Source organism: Myxocyprinus asiaticus, chromosome 41, assembly GCF_019703515.2.
Source record: "Myxocyprinus asiaticus isolate MX2 ecotype Aquarium Trade chromosome 41, UBuf_Myxa_2, whole genome shotgun sequence".
Taxonomy (NCBI): Eukaryota; Metazoa; Chordata; class Actinopteri; order Cypriniformes; family Catostomidae; genus Myxocyprinus; species Myxocyprinus asiaticus.
This window is the reverse complement of record NC_059384.1, coordinates 26906229-26924994: the sequence shown is the minus strand read 5'-3', so window position 1 is coordinate 26924994 and position 18766 is coordinate 26906229.

Sequence of the window (18766 nt, the reverse complement as noted above, 5' to 3'; positions counted from 1 at the left end):
GGGCCCACAAGGGGGAATATCAAATCAAAATCGAATATCATCTTGATGTGTGTTGCAATCGACGATAGTGCCCTGTGAAGTGGACTTTACATAGTATTCAGCGATTTTAAGTGACATTCCAGTCTTTAGGAAGCGTATATGTTCAGTTCAAAGGGCACTGCAAACATCAAGGATCTTATTAACAGTAGCACCATCTTTAATTTTTGACAGAAATGACAATGAAGCTGTGAGAGATAGACATTTACAGAATTTTCAAGGGGTTGAATGGTTGTTTATAGTCTTTTAAATATTTCAGTAGACAAAAAACTCCTGAAAACATGAGTTGTGGGAAATTAGATGTCATCTAGGATCTTTATACAGCTTTATACAGTGCATGCCATTGTAAAGACTGTAAGTTTATCTCTCACAGCCTTGTTTTCATTCATATAAAAAATAAAATATGATGCGTCTGTGAAAAAGGTCTACAAGGTAAAAGTGTACTTCAATTCAACACTTCACAGGAAGTGGAGAGGAAAATTTACCAACCAGTCAGTGAACCATCCAAATATTAGTCAGAGTTTGGCTAAAATAAACGATAAAATAAAATAAACTCAAGAAGTTTGAGACTCTGCCGTTTTATTCAGCTTAATTCACCTTTCTGTGCAGCTCTGTGCGCCAGTGTAAAGTGCATGAGATGCAACTGTTACATCCATTATCATGACAATTGGTCATACTGTATAACAGTTAAGAATACACATATTATAAAATAACCTAATAACATTTATTTTTATATTAAACAACAACAGTCATTTAATTGGTTACAAGTCTGGAAAAAATATAATAATATATAAAAATATACTTTATAAGAATACACATGGATATATATGGAAATAAACTCATTTATATTACATTTATGTGCATTTACAAGAGTATATTATGCAGCGGCAGCTCTAAGGAGGGGCCCGGGAGGCCAGTGCCCCAGTGTCGATTTCCTACATTGTTATCCTGCCCAACTGAGCAGTTCTAAGCCTAACAACATATAGATATAGAATAATGTTTATATTATGAGATATTTTTTGGCAAACATTTGCCATCATTAATTTTATGTTTTGCACTGTACAGTGATATGAACAGTAGCCTACATTTTTTCTAAAACGCAATAATTTTGGCAAGTTTACATTTCCTGTGGTGTGACACGCAATACTCCATTTAAAACTTTTTAAACAACATTTTCAGCTTTTATGAACTCTTGATAAGTGTGATTTTACATGGAATAATATTTTTACCTTTATAAATTCATTTGTTAAACTGCAAGACCATTGAAAATGAACTAGTAAAGTTTAAAATACACTCACTGAGAACTTTACTAGGAATACTATGGTCCTAATAAAGTGCCCAAAGTTTTCTTCTGATGTTGTAGCCCATCCGTCTCAAGGTTTGACTTGTTGTGAATTCTGAGAAGCAATACTGCTCAATACAATTGTACAGAGTGGTTATCCAAGTTACCATAGCATTCTGTCAGCTAGAACCAGTCTGGCCATTCTTCATTGGTTTCTCTCATCAACAAGGCATTTCTGTCCCCAGAACTGGTGCTTACTGAATGTTTTTGTTTTTGGCACCATTCTGAGTAAATTCTAGAGACTGTTGTGCGTGAAAATCCCAGAAGATCAGCAGTTACAGAAATACTCAAACCAGCCCGTCTGGCACCAACAATCATGCCAATCATGGTTGATGTGAACATTAACTGAAGCTCCTGACATGTATCTGGATGATTTTATGCATTGCATTGCCACACGATTGGCTGATTAGATAATTGCATAAATATGTAGATGTACAGGTTTTCCTAATAAAGTGCTCAGTGAGTGTGTTTAAAATTGACAAAATCTTAAAAGAAATGGTGACCATTTACAAGACCCGAACACTTTATTTATACTACATAAATTCTAATCTTAAATCTTGATAAGTCTTTGATTTTAAGCAATCATTTTACCGCATTTGTCATTCTTAAGAATAACATGGCAAGATGGCTTAGAGCAGTGGCTCCCAACAATGTTTCTGGAGGCCCTCCAACACCACACATTATGGATATCTCCCTAATCAAACATACCTGATTCAACTCATCAGCTCATTAGTGGAGATTCCAAGACCTGAATTGGGTGTGTCAGAAAAGGGAGATATACAAAAAGTGCAGTGTTGGGGGGCCTCCAGGAACAGGGTAGGGAACCACTGGCTTAGAGTTTGTGGGCAAACTTAGAATATTAGGGTTCATTATTTTTACTCAATTTAGTTGGTAAATCTTTGGCTTTCATAAAAAATAAATAATAAAAAAAGTATTATGTTTGCAAATATTTAAATATCAAATGTTGTTTTTTTACTTGTACAGAAAACATTTAAGGTAGCCTATAATGCAGTTGGCCGCCTACAAACACATCCGGCCCTTTACCACCAAACTACCAAAATCTTTAAGACAGAATATTTAAAAGAAAGAAAGAAAGAAAGAAAGAAAAAATATTATTATTGCTATTATTATTATTATTATTATTATTATATAAAGCCATCATGATAAACAGCATTCAGAACTAAGAACCTTGCTTTCTATAAGAATAATAAATATCATCTGGGTCCTCAGCTGTTTGTTTACGGATCAAATTAGTTACCTTGGTGATGAGGCAGAGAATACTGCAGAAGGGGTCAGTTCACTCATAATGCACAGCTGATTGTGTGTGTGGAGAGGCATCTTCAGGAGAACACAGATGACATACCGCTGTGAGTCCGGCCTGTGTGATTACTGCCATGTTTTTCATGATTTCAGTGTTGTTCTGCACTCTCTAATCATCCCCCTTTCTGCCTCTCTTGGTCATGTCTGTGTAATTGGCTGTGGTCTTGAACATACAGCACAGATGACCTAATTAGCCCATCTTTAGCTTGGATCATGTGCTCCTTTACAAAGCCTCTTACAGTTGCACCATGAATGTGACCCCCTTTTTGGATTCTAAATAAGATCTGGAAAAACGTAATGTTTCATGGATGTGCAAGACTACTTACAGTGGGGTCCAAAAATCTGAGACTACACTGAAAATCTGGGATTTAAAATGTAATTTGAAACTGGTCCTGGAAATAAAATGAATTAACAGGTTTTTGAAACTTGAGAACCACAGGACTAGTTGATTAGTCGACCATCCTGATTCATCCCTACTATAAACATAGCACTGCCAGTACCTAATTTACTTGTTGTGTATGCATCACATAGGTGAATTACGGACCGGGCCAATGGGGCCAGTGCCCAGGGGCCCTTGACTTCCAGGGGCCCGGGGGGGCCCTGGGACACAAGGTCTCGTGGCCCATCAACTTTGAAAACAAATGTTTATATATGCTTAAATATGTGGGCCCCAGAGCTTACAAGCCGCCCTCAACAGGGCCCTGTGACTATGAGGGCCCCCAGCCCTCTTATAGGACTTTTTTGCCTTCCTGTTTCTAATTACCCTTTTTGAGCAACTCTTTAACCTTATAACGCCGCATGTATCATATTTGATACATGACTATCTAAAGCCTCTACATCATCATCACAATGTGTATTAGATGTCTACTGTCTCCTGGTGAAAGTTTCCATGCTCTACTGGAAGTAGAAGACCTTGTAATATAATTTCCAAAATAGATACCTATATGTACACATATTTTTTTATGTAAAATCTTTGCTAATTTTGGTAAATTATAATTAACAAAAATGTTTATATTGTTACTGATATTTCAAAATTAGTATTTATTGAATTCAAGCAACATGTGCTTAAAATTTCAATATTTTATAGAAAAATAGGCTTAAACAATTTTAAAAAATATATAATTTCCTTACTATTATTTCATATGGTAGGCTTTGTGGCAAGGAGACTCATTGGTAAGCTTTATTCTTTGTATAAAAGAGCTGTCGAACAAAAATGTATATTATACTATTTTTATTTATTAAAAAAATAAATAAATAAATAAAAAATAAAAATCTTGGCTTAATTGGTTGGGAATAAGAAAATATTGATATTTTACTTTGTGTGGTTCCAAAGTATTGATTAAACTGATACGTAATGTTTGTCGAGACAAACTATAATGTTGGCCTGACAAAACCTTGTCTGAAAGTTTAAAATAGTTTTAAATGCTTGAAGTTAGAAATTTTTACAGGTTTTATGGTAAGAAATAAATAAATAAATAAATAAATAAAGAAGGGAGCATCTTAAAGCAGATTAAAGAGCTTGTAAGTTTTGACCGCTGAAGTTTGAAACTTCTGTTAATATAATTTACTCAAGGGGATTTTGGCTTACAAGATGCCTTTCGCAGGGCTGTTAGATGGAAGAAGAATAATGGTAGCCAAGCTGTAGGGTCGTTCCAAACAGAATTTACAATAAAATGACCAAATGACCACTATTTTTGAGCTCCACATCTTTCAGCCTTTCACAGTTCTCACAATGGAGCGTAAAGTCTTTGAAGGATTTAGAGATGACCACTTCTGAAAGGAATGCACCCCATCATTCAGATGAGTTGGAAAGATATAGCAGCGCGAGCCAGAACTGCCTGAATTCTTTGCCGAATTTCAACAAAACCTTGCATAGATACTGTAGGAGCATACTGTATTTGTTAAATTCATCAAGTGTTTGATGAAGTTAAAATATTTCATAATTTATAATGGCCCCTTTAAATATACACATTTTGTATGCATAATTTGTAGTATTTATACTGAGTTTACATGATGTATAACAAACGTTAAAATGGAACTGTCTCTTTAAGAACAGTGGCTGTTCAGCGAAGGTGTTTCGGTTGAGTGGCTTCTTTACCACATCCATGCTGTGTGTTTGAATTAATCTGACTGTAACTAACAGAACAGGTATTAAAAGAATATTAAATCAATGAAAATAGATTGCGGAAATCTCAGCTTTAAAAGAAAATTGACCACGGGGCCCTTGCTAGTCATAATCCCTTGATGCCTCAGGTTTGTTTTGTCTTTCAGACCTCATATCCAGTGTTTATTTCATTGATAAGCAATCATCCAAAACTCACAACCATGTCTAGTTGGAGTGATTTGATGAGACACAGCTGCTCATAGCACCTGCAGCCACTGACCGACTGTGTTCCCCTTATGAAGCCGTGAGCGTGGCATCTGTTTGGCAAAAGATTGTGCTGTTGGAAAGGCTGTGACCCCTGCAGCAACGGGTGAATATGGTCTCAAATGTAAGCAAAGACCAAAAGGATATCAGGGCTGTTTCTCTACTTAAAAGCTTTTGTTGTTGTGTGACTAATATTAAAGCAGAAATGAAAATTATGGCATCATTAACTCTTCCCTCATGTTGTTCCAAGACCCCTATGACTTTCTTTGATGTTAGGCAAAATTTTCAACATTCACTTTCATTGTCAACATTATTCAGAATTTATCCTCTTGTGTTCCACAGAAGAATGAAAGTCATGCAGGTTTGCAACGATATGAGGGTTAATAAATAATGACAGCTTTTTCATTTTTGGGTGAACCATCCCTTTAAGACTTTGTCAGGTTTGGTGTGCGTGTTTATCCTCATTAAACTCTTGAGAGTGAGTCACACAGCTTGTGTTTTGTGAATACCAATGATTAAACTTGAGGACGTAGCTTCTGGTTTAGTGAATAGAATGCAGACAGCAGTAAATAATACTAAAAGTGAAGACAGTCCTATTATGTTTCTCTCTGGAACACAATGAAAATATTTTGACAGATGAGTACTAATGCTTAAAGGTGTAGTTTACAAAAAAAATTACAATTCTGTCATCAGTTATTTATGTTGTTCCAAAACCCATACTATTTTCTTTCCTATGTGAAACAGCAAAGGAGATGTTTAGCAGAATGGTTGAGCTGCTCTCTTCCATAAAATTCAAGTGGATGGGGACTGGGGCTGTGAATCTCCAAAAAGAACACAAAAGCATCATACAAGTAGTCAATTTGCTTCCTGCTCTATAATTCAAATTTCTGAATCCACACGATGGAACTAACTAAAAAGTTTAGTTGTTATTCACTGAAAATCTTACATGACATCCTTGGTCAACAATCACTCTAATTGTTCAGAAAAGAGCAGTTTGGACATTCTGCTAAAAATAACTCATTTTGTTTTGAAAAGACATGAGTGTGAAAAATTCACAATTTTCTTTTTTGGGTGTACTATTCCATTAAATTTGCCATTTCAAAACCTGCTAAATGTGGCAAACCATTTGCCTGTTGTTTAGCTTTAGCAACTATGTTACAGTATATAAAACAGCGTTGTAGAACTCAAGACTGGACTCGGTCTTGGACTAGGTCTTGAGACCATATTTTCTTGTCATGAACTCGAACCTCTACGGTCTCGGTCTTGACTCAGACACAAGTGTGAAATCTGACTTTTTCTTGAGACCAGTTCCATTAAAACAAAAATAAAATAAAAATCCAGTAATATACAGATGTACCTGAGGAATTTACAATCTTTAAAGGTGCACTCAGTAATTTGTTCCTCATTAAAAAACTTTAACTCCTAAAGACATGAATTGTAATTTTGCAATATATGTAGAAAATTAAGACTCCAGTCATATCAGTAACCTTATAAAAGCCGTTTTAATCTACATTGAGAGGGTCTGCACATTTGGGGGCTGCCAAAGATGTTAGAATCACATAACCAGCCAAATACTACTCGCTTAATCTCAGTAACCATCCTGTTATTTGACACTTTCACTCATTGATTAAAGTAATCGTGGCTGACTGTGAATACTAAATATCTACAATGTCATCTGAAACGGAAAACTATTGATTTTAAATGATGCTGCATCCAGGCCGCTAGGTTTCAATGTAAGTACAAAATGATACAAAGACAAAAGTTACTGAATGCACCTTTAAGACATGAGCCAGGACATTAGCCGTTTTTGCAAAACTCTTTTATTAAGACACAGTGCCATGAACCTCCCAAACTCAGACATTTACAGAAATTATTTTTTCCCTATAAGCACCCCTTTAAGCACCTATTTTTTATTTATTTATTTTTTTTACAGCCTTCTAACTTCTAAACTAACTTAAAGAACACCAGACAATGATATAATTTTGTTAATTGTACACAATGTGATTTAACTACGGAAAGCTGGAAAACAGTGGACTAAAAGGGTGTTCCCTATCTGTCACTCACTTGACATTGTGTCGATGTAGTGACACTAGGGGTCACTCTTGGGAGCCCCAAACACCTCTGCATTTTTTTTAAAAAGGCCAATGAGAATTGGCGAGTGGAATTTGCATGCCACTCCCCCAGACATACAGGTATAAAAGGAGCTGGTATGCAACCACTCATTCAGATTTTCTCTTCGGAGCCGAGCGGTTGAATTCAGTGCACTGAATTAAATTCCCTCCAAAGACGCACCTCAAAACTTCTGGATTTATGGTGCATTTCAGAGGCTTCTCCCCCTCTGCAGAGTGCAGAGAACACCCCTGGTCGCTTCGATAGAGTGAAACTAAGAGAGTATATTCTAAAAGAGTATATTTTCATTCACAAAAAGAGCGGCACACTCTTTTTTAAGATACTTTTCCGTTTGTGTGTTATTCCTGGTTGCGGTCGTTATCTCTCCGCTTCTGACGGCCATGATCGCTATCTTATGTGTCTGGGCACTGCCCAAACGGAGACATCATTCGTGGATGAGTCATGTCCTCATTGCGAGAACATGACCATGGCAACGTTGCGGTCGCGGCTTGCTTTCGTAAGAAAACAAGCCACCCCAGCAGCTCCCTGCACCGGTCCTTCTACCTACGGGTATGAGGCCGCGTCGGTTAGCACTGGGGGCGATTTGGGGACATCAATGGGACCACCTCCACCGGGTATCCCCCCCATGGATCTCCCATTCCCCAGCACACTCGGCTCGTCTCAGGGCGAGTTCAACTTCTCGTTCGGAGCTCGGGAAGATGATGAGTTATTGAGCGCAGCATCGGAGAGTGGGCTCGTCCAGTCTGATGCAGAGGCTTCGGCTGGGCTTCCTCCTTCAAGAATGGTCGCCCAGTCTCAGGCCGACATGGAAATGATGGACATGCTTTCCCAGGCAGCTGCGAGCGTTGGGCTAGAGTGGAACCCTCCACTCTCCCCTGAACCCTCGTGGCTCGATGATTGGTTCCTAGGCTCAGGGCACTGCCCACGGCCATGCCCCGCCCCGGTCCCTTTCTTTACGGAAGTGCACGAGGAGCTGACAAGATCGTGCGAGGCACCTTTTACTGCCCGGTCCCGGTCTTTCAGCTCACCCGCTCTCACTACCCTCGATGGTGGATAAGGCGCTCGCGGTGCACTTGTGTCCACAGAGCGCCGCCACCTGGCACAGGCGCCTGAAGCTCCCGTCCAGGGCCTGTAGGTGGACGTCATCCCTGATGACTGTGGCTTGCGGTGCCGCTGGACAAGCCGCCTCCGCCCTGCACGCCATGGCTCTCCTGCAAGTACACCAAGCCAAGGCACTAAAAGAACTGCATGTGGGTAGTTCTGACCCGGGATTGATGCAGGAACTGCACTCGGCGACCAACCCTGCTCTCTGGCCGACGAAGGTCACGGCACGGTCTCTTGGGCAGGAGATGTCCACTCTGGTGGTCCAGGAGTGCCACCTTTGGCTCAACTATGCAAATACGTGTTTCCCCCAGTGAGCCTACTTGCACAGACCCTGTACAAGATCAGGGAGGATGAGGAGCAGATCATCCTAGTAGCACCCTACTGGCCTAACCAGACATGGGTCTCGGATCTCACGCTCCTCGCGACAGCCCCCCCCCCCCCCCCGGGTGTATTCACCTGAGGAAGGACCTTCTTTCTCAGGGACAGGGCACCATCTGGCACCCACGACCAGACCTCTGGAATCTCCACGTCTGGCCCTTGGACGGGACACGGAAGACCTAAGTGGCCTATCACCCGCGGTGGTAGACACGATCACTCAGGCTAGGGCCCTGTATGCCTTGAAGTGGTGTCTGTTTGCTAAGTGGTGTTCTTCCCAATGCAAAGACCCCCAGAGATGCTCAATTGGATCGGTGCTTTCCTTCCTGCAGGAGAGGCTAGAGGGGCGGCTGTCCCCTTCCACCTTGAAGGTGTACATTGCCGCTATAACAGCACACCACGACACAGTCGATGGTAAGTCCTTAGGGAAGCACGACCTGATCATCAGGTTCCTGAGAGGCGCCAGGAGGCTGAATCCCTTCAGACCGTGCCTCGTCCCCTCGTGGGACCTCTCTGTTGTCCTTCGGGGTCTACTGGGAGCTCCCTTTGAGCCCTTGGAGTCAGCTGAGCTTAAGGCACTCTCTTTTAAGACTGCCTTCCCGACTGCACTCACTTCCATCAAAAGGGTACGGGATATGCAGGCGTTCTCTGTCAGCGAATCGTGCCTAGAGTTCGGTCCGGGTTACTCTCACGTGATCCTGAGACCCCAACCGGGCTATGTGCCCAAGGTTCCCATGACCCCTTTTAGGGATCAGGTGTTGAACCTGCAAGCACTGCCTCAGGAGGAGGCAGACCCAGCCTTGGCGTTGCTGTGTCCGGTGCGAGCTTTACGCATCTATTTGGATCACACACAGAGCTTTAGAAGCTCCGAGCAGCTCTTTGTCTGCTTTGGTGGACAGCAGAAAGGAAGCACTGTCTCCAAACAGAGGATCGCCCAGTGGGTCATTGACGCCATCGCGACGGCATATCAGGCTCAGGACGTTCCACCCCCTGCGGGGTTACGAGCCCACTCTACCAGGAGTGTGGCGGCCTCCTGGGCCCTGGCCAGTGGTACCTCTTTGGCATGCATCTGCAGAGCAGCGGGCTGGGCAGCACCCAACACCTTTGCAAGGTTCTACAATCTCCGGGTTGAGCCTGTCTCGTCCCGTGTACTGGCAGGCACGAGCAGGTAAGTTCCGGGACAGCTGGCCGGGTGTACCACTTGCGCATAGCGCCTTTCCCCTCCCTTGAGGCAAAGACGTGCCCTCTTGACTCCCAGTCGTGTTCACAGACTGTGATCCCTGGATGACTTTCCTTCTTAGCCCTCTGGCAGTTGAGTTTGCGGAGAAACTCGCTGCCGGCCCAGTGTGTGCGCTAATGAGACCCTGTACTAAGGTAGGTGCTCCACATGTGCTGGTTCCCCGAAGGCGACCCCCTGCGACCCCCTGTCGGTAAACTGCATCTTCCTTGGGCAGAGGCCCCTCTGCCCCCAGTCACCATGAAACTCCTCCCCCTTCGGGTAGGACCTACCATGGGACCTCTCCACATGACATACTTCTGACAAGACTCGGTAAGACCATGTGACGTATTCCACTTGAAATACCCTGTGGTCTCCACAGTGTCTTCCCCTTGGGAGGGACACCCCCCGACGTAGACACTTATGGCTCCCAGTCAGTTTCCCAGTCAGTGTTTGGGGAGAAAAGAGAGGAAAAGAGGCCTTGGCTGGGCTAGCCTGTCCCTATTGTTGGGCAGTCGACTTGTTCCTGTAGGACCGTTCAATGCTCATAAGAGCATTGGGGGAGGTTACGTGATGGCCTGGTATGCTGGCTCCGAGGCACACAGCGGTCTGCCCATCACACACCATCAGTTCACGTAACACAGTTCAGATAGTTGTGGCGTTTTGTTTAGGGACCCCTAGTGTCACTACATCGACACAACGTCGAGTGAGTGACAGATAGTGAACATCATGGTTACTTTCGTAACCTCTGTACCCTGATGGAGGGAACGAGACGTTGTGTCCCCCTTGCACAATGCTGAACTACCCGCTGAAATGGCCGGGACCTGGTCTCGGCTCCTCAGCACAAAACCTGAATGAGTGGTTGCATACCAGCCCCTTTTATACCCGTATGTCCAGGGGAGTGGCATGCAAATTCCACTCGACAATTCTCATTGGCCTTTTTTCAAAAAAGCAGAGGTGTTTGGGGCTCCCAAGAGTGATCCCTAGTGTCACTACATCGACACAACGTCTCGTTCCCTCCATCAGGGAACGGAGGTTACGAAAGTAACCATGATGTTTTGTTTTTTTTATCACATTTTTAAAGTACATTTTGTTAAAAGTACGCAAAATCTTCTCTTTGAGCATATCTGAGGCTGAGACAAAAGTCAGGGGGGCCATTTAGATTTAGTTCAATTTATATTTAAAGATTTACTTTATATAAATAACACCTCATAGATGTAATATTTACACTTTTATTATAAATGGCTATAATATCTGGAGCCTGGTGTACGTTTAAATAACAGGGTGGTCTCTCTCATATTTTTGAAAAGTAATTATTCCCTGCTGTATCTGTCAACATCTTAAGTTATAGTACAGTTAGACGTTATTCTGTATATCAGAAATGCTTACTTGGCTTACAATGGATGAAATGTAATAGTGCAATTGAAGGAATTGTAAATGCATTGAAAGTAAAGTTGTTGTTTTTTTTTTTATCATTTTAGTTATAGTACAGTTATAACGTATTTTGTATAGCAGAAATGTTTACTTGACTTACAATGAATATAATATAATAGAAAACAGAAGCTGGTAGTTTGTATTGCCATGCTAAGCCACATTTTTAGTCTCGACCGGTAATATTATAAATTACTTTTTCTTTCCCATTTTTCAAAAGCCTTTCCTCACCTAGTCAAATGATGATGGTTAAAATGAAACCCATACAGGGGCTTAAAGTATCTCCTCAACTTCAGAATAAGACAAGAGAATGAGATGGTTATTTAAATATAATAGGAAATGATGAGGATTTTAAAATGAATGTTGAGTTGCACACTACTTTCTGCAAAATAGCCAGTTTATTCAGTGGACTCTCAAATTGTTACTCAAATTTTCTGTAGTAATGGTACAGTTTTAACCATCAGCCTTGCAGACAACATGAAACCAATTTTAGTTCATTTCAATTATTTCCAAGTGAAATGGGATATTCAGTGATAGATAGATAGATAGATAGATAGATAGATAGATAGATAGATAGATAGATAGATCATCCTGGTTACTTGTGTAACGTCTGTTCCCTGATGGAGGGAACGAGACGTTGTGTCAATGTAGTGACACTAGGGGTATCTCTTGGGAGCCCGAGACCAGTCATTGCCTCTTTTCCCCTTCTTTTTTTCCACTCCCTAAAAAAGAAGGGGGATTATCCGACTGGGCCGCCAGGTCTAGTCGGGGGGTGTCCCTCCCAAGGGGAGGATACTGCGGAGACCACACCTCGCCCAAAGAAAGGGGGGATATTTAAGTGGAAAAAATACATCATATGGTCATGCCGACCATGTGGCAAGTCTCATGGTAGATCCTACCCAACAGGGGAGGAGTAACTACAAACATGGAGACTGGGGCAGAGGGGCTCTGCCCAAGGAAGACACAGTTTGCCAACAGGGAAATGAATTAGCAGAAGATATATATCGCATGGAGTTACCTTACAGGGAACTGCCACATGAGGAGCACCTACCCCAGAACAGGGCTCCTAGTTAGCATGTGTACTGGGCCGGCAGCGAGTCTTTCTGAAAATTCGACTGCCACAGGGCTCGGAGGAAGTGAAACAGGGAACATAGTTTGTGAACACTACTGGGAATTAATGGCGCACGTCTTCAGCTCAGAGGAGGTGAAAGGCACTATGTGCAAGTGATACACCCAGCCGGCTATCCCGGGCTTATCTGCTTGTATTGTGTGCCACTACCTGGGACCTTGCAAAGGTGTTGGGTGTTGCCCAGCCTACTGCTCTGCAAATGTCTGTTAGAGAGGCACCCCTGGCCAGGGCCCAGGAGGCCGCTACACCCCCGGTAGAATGGGCTCATAGCCCTACCGGGGGCAGCACGTCCTGGGAGTGATATGCCATAGCTATGGCGTCAATGAGCCAGTGGGTGATCCTCTGCTTGGAGACAGCGCTTCCTTTCTGCTGTGCACCAAAGCAGACAAAGTGCTGCTCAGAGATCCTAAAGCTCTGCATGCGATCCAAATAGATGTGTAAAGCGTGCACCAGACACAGCAATGACAGGGCTGGGTCTGCCTCCTCCTGGGGCAGCGCTCGCAGGTTCACCACCTGGTCCCTAAAAGGGGTCGTGGGAACCTTGGGCACATAGCCCGGTTGGGGTCTCAGGATCACGTGAGAGTAGCCCGGACCGAACTCCAGGCAGAGAACGCTTGATGACCTTCGTGGGTTCTTAGCGGCCGACTGTGAGACGGGTGGCGTCTGCTTCCTGCGGTGGGCTCCATGCCGGGGCCAGGCTGCAGGATCTTGAGCCGTGCCTGGGCAGGATATGCCAGATAGCCTCTGTCTGCTGCTTCACCATTGAGAACTGCTGGGCAAAGTCCTCTACGGTGTCGCCAAATAGGCCAACCTGGGAAATGGGGGTAGCAAGGAACTATCTTGTCGGCCTCACCCATCTCGACGAGGTTGAGCCAAAGGTGGGGAGAGTGAGGTTGGTCGCCGAGTGCAGTTCCTGCATCAAATCTGGGGCGGAACTACCCTTGTGCAGTTCTTCTAACGCCTTGGCTTGGTGGACCTGCAGGAGAGCCATGGCATGCAGGGCAGAGGTGGCTTGTCCAGCAGCACTGTATGCTTTAGCCGTCAGGGACGACATGAACCTATAGGGCTTGTACGGGAGCTTTGGGCATCCGCGCCAGGTGGCGGCGCTCTGCAGGCATAGGTGCACCGCGAGCGCCTTATCCACCAGGGGAATCGCCGTATAGCCCCTGGCCGCCCCGCCGTCGAGGGTAGTGAGGGCGGGGGAACTGAGGAATTGGGACCGGGCAGTAAAAGGTGCCCCCCACGATTTCGTCAGCTCCTCGTGCACTTGCGGGAAGAAAGGCACTGGAGCGGGGCGTGGCTGCTTTGAGCGGCTCCGCGAGCCCAGGAACCAATCATTGAGCCGTGAGGGTTCAGGGGAGAGCAGAGAGTTCCACTCTAGCCCGACACTCGCGGCCGCCCGGGAAAGCATGTCCGTCATCTCTGCATCAGCCTGTGACTGGGCAATCATCCCTGAAGCTGAGGCTTCTGCGTCCGACTGGACAAGCCCGCTCTCCGATGCTGTGCTCGAGAGCTCATCAGCTTCGCGGGCTCCGAACAAGAGGCCAGACTCGCTGTGAGATGAGTCGGCGGACTCATCCTGAAGCCCGATCGGGGCAGACGAGCGTGCTGGGGAATGGGAGGTCTGCGGGGTCCCCATTGGGATCCCCAAATCGCTCCCAGTGCTAGCCTCGCTGGCCTCAAACCCGTAGGTGGAAGGACCATGGCGGGGAGCCGCTGGGGTGGCTTGCTTTCTTACGAAACGACCGCAACCAGGAATAACACACAATCGGAAAGGCATCTTTAAAAAGATGTTCCGTGTGTGCCGCTCTTTTAGAGAAATATACTCTTTTAGAGAAATATATTCTTTCAGAAAATATACTCTCTTTTTTCTGCCGAAGTGCCCAGGGGCATTCTCTGCAGTGCACCAGTGCAGAGGAGGGAGAAGCCGCTGAAATACGCCGTCAGATCCGGCAGAGGTGAATGAACAGTAAGAATTCAGCTCAATGAGCATGACCGTTTGGTTCTGAACAGAAAATCTGAATGAGTGGCTGCATACCAGCTCCTTTTATACCCGTATGTCCAGGGGAGTGGCATGCAAATACCACTCGCCAAATTTCATTGGCCTTTTATCAAAGACCAGAGGTGTCTCGGGCTCCCAAGAGTGACCCCTAGTGTCACTACATCGACACAACGTCAAGTGAGTGACAGATAGGGAAAGATAGATCGATAGATGGATAGATATTTATATGGGTCTTGATTGTATCCATCGGAAAGTGATTGGATTGTGAAAAGTGGGCGTTACATACAGAATGTTTCACATTGTATTTGCCTCCTTATATGAGTAACAGGAAGTGAAAAATTCCATTATGGAAGTGAAAAATAATTTATACATGTTGCATACCAGACTCGAATGCAATATGTCTAGAGTATGTGTGCTAACCACTGCACCTCAGTTTCAGCAACAGGTTTTTTAGTTATAGTTGTTTTAGTCTTGTCAGCCAGAGCTAAGTTGGAGGTATATGACAGATTTCCTGTTTGAGGTCCTTTGCATGTTCACTTTGTGTGAGACAGGCAGGATGGTAATGGAGTGGAACTTAAAACAATCTCAAAAAACAATATCTCAAAACAGTCCAAGGTGAAGGGAAAGAGGTGTGGGCAGGAGTCAAAAAGAAAGAGGCGGAGCAGAAGAGAGATTGAATCTTTCCTCTACAAAGGTTGGCTTTCATGCAAAGCAAGCAGAAGATATGTCACTTAAACCAAAAATAAAGAATATCACATCTGTGAAATATGCAGTGTATCATGTTACAAAACAAAACTCACAATAATGCTCAAAAATTCTCTGGAAGGTATTGCACAGGAAAATTAGTATTAAAGGTGAAGTGTGGATTTTTTTTATATGTTAAAATATTTATATATATATTATACTACTTGATATAGGTATTATGATAAAGATATGGATTTTATGCAGAGACAATTCATTGGTAGGTTGATTTTCCCAAAACACTTCTATCAAAACATTGGTCTGTTTGTTTGTGTCTTGACCAGCCAGACACAGTCCCATTGGCTCAACCAATGACGTGAATTAGGGGTGGGACTGTATGTTTTTTTTTTTTTTTTTTTTTTTTTGCAATTCCTTTTCATGTCACTAGAGACAGAAATTGCACACTTCATCTATAAAAAAAATAAAATAAATAAATAAATAATGTTTTATGGTCAGCCGTAAGACATAATTACCCCAATTTGGGTGAAGGCACAATATTTTTGTAAGTACTAGAACTACTCAAGGGACCTTGCTTTGAATCTTGTGGCCATTTTGCTTAAAAAGAGAGTTTTTCAGTTAATGGAATGTCCTTGCGATGCTGAAATTGCATCCAATGCATTTTTAATTGTTTTGAATTAATCATTAAGAGTGTCCACTTAAAACCCAACAAAGAGAGACTCTGTTGGGTCTATACCGTAAAATACATTACAGCATATTAATTTGTGAAATGCATTTTACATCGTTCTTCAATAGCTCATAGTAATATCACAGGCTGTGAAGGGGCTGAAGTTACTTTTTCAGCAGTTCTTGCCATATCTGTCACTTGGCAATCCACTGGTCTTTAAAAATGCATATGGACTGGAAACGGCCATTCTGAAAATTCCAGACATAATGCTGGGCAGGAAGGCAGGGGTGCATGCTCCAAAACTGTGCTGTCTGAATTAATTGGGAATGTTGAGCAAATGATCTATCTAACCACAGTCACAGCCATACTCAGTCGATAGCCCACAGAGAGCGGGCTGGCAGAGAGCTAGAAACACACACAATAAGATGAAAGTGCATACAATATTTGATTTGTTTTCAGGATGAAATCTTAAATTGCAACTGCCTGTGATTGTCCCAGGATCACTGTTGAATTCAAGATCAAAATGTGCTATTGCTTCTTTATCCTTACATAATGTTCTCACAAGTATTTAGTTAAACTTGGCAACAATGAATTAGCAACTGCTGCTGTAAGCAATTTCTGCAAAATTTGTAGCACCAAACATAATCCCAAAAATAATGACTTTTTCCAAATAGGTTTCCATTGTTCAGACAAACTGGTAGTCCTGCCCCAAACCCACACAATATAGAGCACAACAGTGCCCACCTAATTTTTCAGTCGCCTTGGTTCTGGAAGTATTTTTCCCATAATGTTTTTCCATGGAGATTTAATAAAATCCTTCATAAAATAGTTCTAAGCCATGAACCAAATGAACCAGCACAGAGGTGAATCAAACCATTTACAAACTTTGATTTGAAGCAAAAAAGCATTTGAAAATCTAAAAAAAAAAATACAAATGTACATGACTGTGACTGTGGATGTGGGTGCCCTTGAGAACATTACCAGGTTAATGATAGAATAAAAATGTAAACTATGGAAAAATATAAAATTATTGTTTTACAGCTGATGTTTATACATACAGGAACAATATAATTTTATTTTATTGCAAAATATTCAAATATATACAAATACACAAGTAGTTTGAGAGTGTGGGGAGAGACCAACTCGATTGTGTCACTCACAGTGCGTCATGGAAGTAGGCGTTTCCTTTGTTGGGTGCGAGTCTCTGATTGGTGGATTCTCCCCCTCAGGATCATGGGTAGTGTAGTTCTGCACCCGGAATTCTGATATTAAACATGATTTAAAAAAAAAAAAAGTTGAAATAACATGATCTTATGGCTTTAACAGAAGCATATACCATCAGTTAACAACTTCAGAGCTCATGGTAATTCTGTCTTTAAAGGTTTATTTTATTGATAATAATCAATTTGCCTATGGAAAAAAACAATGGAATTTTTACTTCCGTTACCAGACTACTGCGCTCTATTGGCCGAGAGCCGCTTCCAAGTTTTCTGATCATCTGTCACAGAGGAAAGTTTTTATAATATTTTTCTGGATGACATCTGAACTTATATCAGTCAGTTATTGCTTAAAGCAGCTTTATCTGTACATTTACATTTATATTGATTTTATTGGTGACTTACAAGAAAATGCATGGGCTATAATGTGTTTGTGACAGTTATTTTGTAAGGATATAAGTCCAGACAGAAAAAAAAATAATAAAAAAAAATAGCCAATAAGACGAGTCAAGCACTTCTTTATAGCATTACCTTAATAGCAAATATCATTTTATATCTTAACAAGTCATTTACACTGTGTATTTAACATTTGGTTTGGTTGTTTGACTGTTTATGTACTTGGGCCAGGATTCTCGCAATGGAATTTTGACCAGCTGTGTGTGTGTGTGTGTGTCTGTGTGTGTGTAAGTGTATGAGAACAGGAATATGACCTTTTTCCAAATACACTCTACCATACCATAACCAAAATGACTATTTTGCACTCCCCTATCCACTAAAAAAAATGCACTATGATATTACCATAGTTGTTGGACACAGTACCAATCTAACTGTCTTTTGTGCCAGTGAGGGTAGTGCCTTTTTGAGTGCCTTGTACTAGGAACCATATAGATACTTCAGTACATAAAAATTGATATTCATATGCTATTCTTTTAATTTAACTATTAATAAAGTACTCTCTGTTAGATGCCCATCTGTACAAAAACCTCACAGCCTCCACTTACAAAAGAGTACCATGGTATTTCCACATATTTACCATATTTTTTAAGTACCTTCATGTAAATACCAATGATACATGAATATACAGTATTAATGAGTCAGTAATGGTATATATCAAAGTACATTGGTATTACCATCTGATGCCATCACTATACAATGGTATCCCAACAGTACTTTGTAGCACAGGTGTCTTCTCTGGCCTACATCTTTCTTTTAATACTTTTCCCTGAACTTCACCATCCATTAACATTTCTTATGATCTCACACAAGAATCATCACTTTTTCCCTTTTTGATGTCACTGGCCAGGCCGTGTTGAAACATCCCTAGTCATTTGCATTTTCTGTTCTGAGAAGCTGTCAAAGATCATTAGCTGAGTATCAGAAGACCTGGGAGGAATTATTTTACGTTATTGAGTGTCATGCTTGTCTGCTTCCGGCCCTCATCTTGCTACAAGTGTTCGATCTTGTCCGCTAATAAAAACAGACAACCCCTGGTGGTCTTGAGCCCAAAGCGATGGAATCCATTGATTGTGACAAGGTCAACATGAAAGCAGCTACTTCAAGTTACAAAATGGAGGAATGGTGCAAGGTTTGAGTGGATATTAAAGAGCTACAGTAACACTGTAATAGAGCTATGATAATTTGGCCAAGCCATTGTCAAATGATAGCGGCCCAGTTAGCATGTGGTCTCTCATGTCACTATTAAAGCACTTGAAAAGCTACTTTTCACCACA